Source organism: Loxodonta africana, chromosome 16 (genome assembly GCF_030014295.1).
Source record: "Loxodonta africana isolate mLoxAfr1 chromosome 16, mLoxAfr1.hap2, whole genome shotgun sequence".
NCBI classification, from domain to species: Eukaryota; Metazoa; Chordata; class Mammalia; order Proboscidea; family Elephantidae; genus Loxodonta; species Loxodonta africana.
This window is the reverse complement of record NC_087357.1, coordinates 26643945-26651843: the sequence shown is the minus strand read 5'-3', so window position 1 is coordinate 26651843 and position 7899 is coordinate 26643945.

The following is a 7899-nucleotide window of genomic DNA, read 5'->3' as shown; positions in this document are numbered from 1 at the left end:
CGAGGCTTGAATTTTTTCTTCAGTTCTTTCAGCTTGAGAAATGCCGAGCATGTTCTTCCCTTTTGGTTTTCCACCTCAGCTCTTTGCACGTGTCATTATAATACTTTACTTTGGCTTCTCGAGACGCCCTTTGAAATGTTCTGTTCAGTTCTTTTACTTCATCAATTCTTCCTTTTGCTTTAGCTGCTCGACACTCAAAAGCAAGTTTCAGAGTCTCCTCTGACATCCATCTTGGTCTTTTCTTTCTTTTCAGTGACCTCTTGCTTTCTTCATGGTTGATGTCCTTGATGTCATTCCACAACTCGTCTGGTCTTCGGTCACTAATGTTCAATGCGTCAAATCTATTCTTCAGATGGTCTGTAAATTACAGGTGGAATATACTCAAGGTCATATTTTGGCTCTTGTGGACTTGCTCTTATTTTCTTCAGTTTCAGCTTGAACTTGCATATGAGCAATTGATGGTCTGTTCCACAGTCGTTCCCTGGCCTTGTTCTGACTGATGATATCGAGCTTTTCCGTTGTCTCTTTCCACAGATGTAGTCAATTTGATTTCTGTGTGTTCCATCTGGCAAGGTCCATGTGTATAGTCACCGTTTATGCTGGTGAAAGAAGGTATTTGCAATGAAGAAGTCATTGGTCTTGCAAAATTCTATCATTTGATCTCCAGCATTGTTTCTATCACCAAGGCCGTATTTTCCAACTACTGATCCTTCTTCTTTGTTTCCAACTTTTGCATTCCAATCGCCAGTAATTATCAATGCACCTTGATTGCATGTTTGATCAATTTCAGATTGTAGCAGCTGATAAAAATCTTCTATTTCTTCATCTTTGGCCCTAGTGGTTGGTGCATAAATTTGAGTAATAGTCATATTAACTGGCCTTCCTTGTAGGTGTATGGATATTATCCTATCACTGACAGCATTGTACTTCAGGATAGATCTTGAAAGGTTCTTTTTGACGATGAATGGAACACCATTCCTCTTCAAGTTGTCATTCCCAGCATAGTAGACCTTATGATTGTCCAATTCACAATGGCCAATACCAGTCCATTTCAGCTCACCAATGCCTAGGATATCGATGTTTATGCATTCCATTTCATTTTTGATGATTCCAATTTTCCTAGATTCATACTTCGTACATTCTAGGTTCTGATTATTAATGGATGTTTGCAGCTGTTTCTTCCCATTTCGAGTCGTGCCACATCAGCAAATGAAGGTCCTGAAAGCTTGACTCCATCCATGTCATTAAGGTCGACTCTACTTTGATGAGGCAGCTCTTCCCCAGTCATCTTTTGAGTGCCTTCCAACCTGGGGGGCTCGTCTTCCAGCACTATATCAGACAATGTTCTGCTGCTATTCATAAGGTTTTCACTGGCTAATGTTTTTCAGAAGTAGACTACCAGGTCCTTCTTCCTAGTCTGTCTCAGTCTGGAAGCTCAGCTGAAACCTGTCCTCCATGGGTAATCCTGCTGGTATCTGAATACCAGTGGCATAGCTTCCAGCATCACAGCAACACACAAGCCCCCACAGTACAACAAATTGACACGTGGGGACCTCCCTGTCTTAGCTCATTTTATCTACCTATTTCCCCAGAGTTTCAGTTAGGAAGTAGCTAGTTTTGGGCTCAGAGTTTGTTTTGAATACTCATACTCTTGGAGAAATAGAAGACACTGAGGCATCCTAGAAATTGCCTTTAAGAATGTTACTATCTTCTTATAGAACTAGGTACATGAACATTAAGTAGCTAATGGGGCAATTCATATTCTCCAATTTCTCTATACTAACTGCCTGCTTCAGTGTTAACACAGAGCATTAGAAAGAACCACAAAGAACAACAATATAACGACTGCCAACAATTACAGAAAAAAAATGCAATTTGTACATTATCAGTTGTCTGTTCATTATCTCTTTATGAAATATTCACAGCTTTGTTCTACCTCATTGTGGCATTTACATTAACTTTACCTAAAGTAATTTGGTCTTTGTACTTGATTCCTGAGATAACTTTAAACCCTTGGGATTTCCTGAGTAATTGAGATTCCTTTGTTGTAAGTCCCCAGTCCACACTTGAGAGTTTGTGGTAATGAAGTGACTCAGGTAGGCGCTGGTCAGGCCAGAAAGACCAGCTGGTGATAGCAGCTGACTCAGGGGGGAGGTGAGCTAATTCAATGAACTGTGACTAATTAACAAGGCCCCAGTAAAGATTCTGGACAGGGAAGCTCCATGAGCTTCCTGGTTGTTGGAGGATATTGGCTGTCTTTGGGACATGGAACCTTCATGTTGGGAACCCTTCTAGATATCATCTATGTATCTCTTCATTTGTATTCTTTGGCTATAAAAAAAACTGTAATGCTAAGTTTAGTGCTTTTTGTGAGTCATTCTGGTGAATTATCTAACCCAGGGGAGTATTGGGAGCTAGCAGGTAAGAAGTGAGGGGGGTTTAGACCTGTGAGCTTATGGCTGGTATCCTGAGAGGGTAGAGGAAATCCCTGAATTTGTATTTAGCAAATCAGAAGTCAGGAGGTGACTGGGGGCTCCAAGCTGGTAGCTAACATCCTGAAGGGAAAATCCCAAATTTGTAGCTACCAGGTCAGAATGAGGGTGTCATGGGGACTCCCAAGCTTGCAGTTGGCATCTGAAATTTGGGCAGACTTGGCAGTCTGGAGGACTATGCCCTTGATCTTACCTAGCTTTGGGTGGTTAGGGTCAGAGGAAGAAGTACTGCATATGAGGCTGGTGTCTGAACAGATGTGACAGAGAAGTAAAAAGTAGAGATTTTGCTTTTGTTGATTATTACCCAAGTATGCATTTAAAAAAAATTTTTTTTTTTAATGCATGTTATAGAAACCTTGGTGGCGTAGTGATTAAGAGCTACAGCTGCTAACCAAAAGGTCAGCAGTTCAAATCCACCAGGCTCTCCTTGGGAACCCTACAGGGCAGTTCTACCCTGCCTATAGGGTTGCTATGAGTTGGAACTGAGTCGAGGCAACGAATTTGGTTTTTGGTTTATGCATGTTATCTCATTCAAAATTTACAGAAATCTTTAAGGAGAATCACTAAAAATAATTTGTATCAAAAACACATGTGATTTTTATCCATAACGAGGGCTTCATAGCTTCTCTTATTTGTGCAGCAGGCAATCATTAAAATTAAGCCTTTGATGAAATAAAACTCCAGGTAACTCACCTTGGGCTGCATGTCACTTCTGGGGAAGTGATTCATGAATAGTTATATGGGTCAAGTTTTTGGGATTAAAGATTTAGTGGAAAGATCACAATAATTAAGTGGAAGCCAACCCTTGGATATCAATAGCCACTCACAGATTCATAGGCAAAGGTAATGAAGGAATTATAACTACCATGAATATTCCATATTAGGCTTTAATTACCAAGGCAGGAACCTGAGCCTTGATGATTTTTTAATGAAAGGTAGGATGATTTCCTAAATCAGCATTATTCATTTTAAAAGCTCATTAACAACAACATTCTATAACATAATAAGTCTAGCAAAGAAAAAAAAAGGAAGATAAGCAGGGGTGAAGATAGTCAATCTACTTTTTCAAGAGTAGACCTTGTTAAGATTAACATATGTACATATTTTTATCTAATAAATGGTTCTTTGCCAGTTTGCCCTATCTTCATTGCACTCTAGAATATTAACTTTTTACCCTCTCCCAAAGAGAGAGGAGGGTTCTGTGCTAGTTGATACTAAAGGTATTTTGGATGCTGTAAAATCTGGTAGACTATGTTCAAAGGAAAAAGAGATAGAGCTTGGCCTATCATCTTGGGAACCTCAGACAATCCATTACTTAGTCTAACAGATCCCTAGGTCACTGGGCTTCGAAATGGTGGCTCAAGTGGCACCTGAAAAATTTAGTCCCACAAAATTGTTAATGGTCTCAGCTGGTTGAAAATGGAAACTCAAGCAAACAGACAAAACTGGCACAGGTTTTATAACAACGATTTAGATTTTTATAATAACAATTTAGAGGAGGAGAAGCATGGTTTACTGCCAAGAGAAGAATATCTCTAACAGGACCTGATGATCTACTCAGTATTTTCAGTAAAGCGCTGCCCAGGGTCTCTGGCTCATAAGCCTTCTTTTGTCCATCCTTCCTCTACAATTGATAGGCAGCACCAGATTTTTAAATTGCATTAGTGTGGACTTTCATTCTTCATGTGAATACATTAAAGGCAGCTGCTATTAAACATTCTTTTTCATATATATTGAAAAGAAAATGAATCACCACCTATATTAGAAGTGTTTTAATGTTCTCTAAGCATAATATTTGCACATTTGATTGTAAGCCATCTATAAATGACTTCTGGACCAATTTTTTCAGCATGAATATGAGAGATAGGGGTATATTCTTAATTATTGTGACATGCACCCTCTATACTAAGCACTCGAGATAAGCAAAATTTCATGATTTCATGTGATAAGCGGAAATATGGGAGTAACTGTTCTTTTCTTATTAATATTTGAGATTTCTTTAAGAAAGATAGTCTTATCTAGAGGTTATACTTTAAATAGTCAGATTTAAAGCAGTTATAAAATAGCTTTTGAAATCTGGATGCAATTGGAGCTCATTTGCAGTCCATTTCCATCATAATAGGATCTTAGAAGTGAGTACAGGGAGAAAAGGGCTGATCCAGCCCTTGAGGATGTGGAATTGTTCTCTTCAGTAATACCTGTAAGGTTTTGTCCAAGCTGGTAAGACACACAGATCTCATGGCCTCATTATTTTTAACTTGAAAACCTGTTTCCTCATAGCAGTAATGACTATTCTACCAATTTTTTTTCTCTCCTATGAAACGGTGAAAAGAAAGCAGTATTTTGGGAAACTAAGCATGAAAGAAAATTGGCACATAGGTCCTAGCTATAGCAAGACAGTAACCTCAGGTTGCACAGTGTTTTTATTATGGCCACTCAGTGCTGTCTGGTGGAATCAGCATTATTTAAAATGGGAGCCGAGACAATAAAGTAAGACCTGAGGAACCTGGAAAATAGTTTATATGGTCTGTGTGGAGGGTCCTGAAGATGAATTAGAATTGCCAGGATATGTACTTGTCCATGAGGCTCACCTATGGAAAAGAACACATCTCTCTGAGGAGGAAATGGGATTGTACGTGTCGTGTCTAGGTCTCCCTGAGTATCGCAATGGTTAAGCGCTTGACTACTAACCGAAAGACTGGTGGTTCAAACTCACCCAGAAGCACCTTGGAAGCAAGGCCTGATGATCTGCTTTCAAAAGGTCACAGCCTTGAAAACCCCATGGAGCAGCTCTACTCTGCACACATGGGGTCACCATGAATTGGAATCTACTTGACAGCAACTAACAACAACAGTTCTCCATCATGATTTTTACACATAACAGTCAGTACTTAGATTCACTGCCATTAGTTATCGAAATTGCCCTGCATTGGTAATTAAATCACTTTGAAAATAATAACCCAAAAGGCAGTATGGAAAAATATCAAAGCTTTATACAATGTCTTCCAGCAGGACTTTTTAAATGCCAGCCACTGCCAAAGACAGTTCCCTCAATATTTTTTCTCATTTAGTAGTTATTGGTGCTGCCTCTGGGAGCCCTGGTGGCCCAGTGGTTAAGTGGCCGGCTACTAACCGAAAGGTCAAACTCACCAGCCATGCTGCAGGAGAAAGATGTGACAGTCTGCTTCCACGAAGATTTACAGCCTTGGAAACCATATGGGGCAGTTCTGCTCTGTCCTACAAAGTTGCTATGAGTCAGACTTTACTAGACTAGACAGCAGTGGGGTTTGGGGTTGCTGCCTCCAGATAAGAATAACTTACTGTAATTGCTTCACTGGACTTTGGCTGATTTCAGACTCCCACAGTTTCACAACTCCAGTGAACACTACTGTTTGTAATGACCAGTACCCGGCCTCCACGAAGAACACGGAAAAGGAAGGACACAGGATACAGGAGCAAGGGAAGAAGAAAGGGGCATGAGAGAGAACTAGGCAGAAGCATCAGCAATCGCTGAACTCTGTCAGAAACATTTTAGATGACATCCATCCTGGGTATGCACCGCCATTTGTAAGAATTCTTTGCGTTTTGGAATTCTGAGTTTAAAATCCTTTAAATACATTTTAAAAGTGAATTGTGTAATGCTTCAGTAGAGAGTGTATTTAGAAATACAGAAATATTTGTATAGCACATGTGATTAATACTTATGAGGACTTCTAAAATTAACCAAGGAGATTTTATTTTATTTTTTTAGGTAAGAGAGGAAAGACTGAAATATAGCTATCAAGTTGGTGGGAGCTGACCATCAATGTGATTTCAAGATTCAACATTAATATGTTAGCACATGCCTTCAAAGTCTGCTTTCACTGGTAACATACAGCTCTATAACTAGATAATGAGCTCTTTAAGGGCATTCACCTTATTTACCCCAAACCAATCACAGTAATTATTGTAAGGTCAGAATTCAACATTAGATGCATGAATTAATAAAGGATTAAATAGTAAATGTACATCAAACCTGTACACTTTCTTACAACGAGGCTCAACCGTGCAATCTAAATACAGCAATTCTCTCCATTTGTAACTGTGTCTTCTTTCCTCATGCTAATAGGTATTTGGACAAAAATCATCTGCTCATTAATGCTTATTGAATTCGGAGAAGAAAACAGCACATCTGAAAGAACAGAAGAGGAGAAATCATTTAAACCAAAGGGGGAGAACAATAAATGAATAAATAAGTGATTTTGGAATCAATAAAATACCTTGAGGTTGAAGTGAGTCTTAAAAGCAATGCTAGGCAGTTTTCTAAAGTACTTATATATAAGGGCCTCTATAATATTCGCTGGGGGCTAAAATATCCTGCAAAGGTGACAGGGTTAAAAAGAAAAAAACAAAAACAAAAACCTGTATTTCCTAGAATTTAGCTCTCAGGGAGAACTAGCAATAGTCAAAAAGAACACATAGACAACACTTTAAAAAAGAATTTCTGTGGGGCCTGAGATTCTCAGGAGGCATACTTTAAGTAACCACAGACAGTCATTCGATTACCTTTGATAGGGAGTATCTCTGCAGAAATACTGCTTTTGCTTTTGCTAAGAAGGGAATGCATATTTGGTGCAGAGCTGAATTGTTCAGGAAAATACAGGGATGGCCGGTTCCTGCCTCTGCTACTCCTTCCCCACCCTCACGTAGACATCACTCCATCTCTCAGGTCGAACAGATATATGAAGAATGTAATATCACAAATTGCTGATATTTTGGTTTTACTGTCCGTTGAGCTATGTAAGTTAGATGAGCCTGAATAAGTTGATGCCCACCAGTCACAAATTTTAACAGACAAACAGCCATAATAGATTAATCAAGGGAGACTTGTGCTAAATGGTTCTAATTTAATAGTAAAAAATGAAACTGTCCCTCCTCAGCTCAGGCTTGCTTCACTGCCTCCTCCTCCTCTCTCCAACCGAAGTTCCTAAATTGAAATAAGATTTGGTATTTTCTACCTTTGTTTCCAAGACAACCAAGAAGAGAATAATGATAAATACAGAAACACATTCATCAGTAATCTCTCTTTATTGTATCTGTTAAAGGAATCAGCCTACGGACATAGGCTGAGCGAAGCTGCTGTTTCAATCAAGAGTGGTGGATGAAGGAGTTTTTCAGCAAAGCAGTTTGTGCGTGTTGAGGAGAGGGGTAGTGGATACAACTGAAAACAGCCATTAGAATTTGCAAGGTTGTAGATGATATTACCCAGTGATGAAGGGAATTAGTTATTTTTAAAGCATGGCCCAGAGAAATGAATCATTCTGACAAGGGAGCAGCAGCATTTTTTTAAAAAGTGAGTTAATAGTAGCTAAGAAAATGTACCAAATGGTGATGAGTATTCATGATGTATTTTCAGGATATTAAAAAC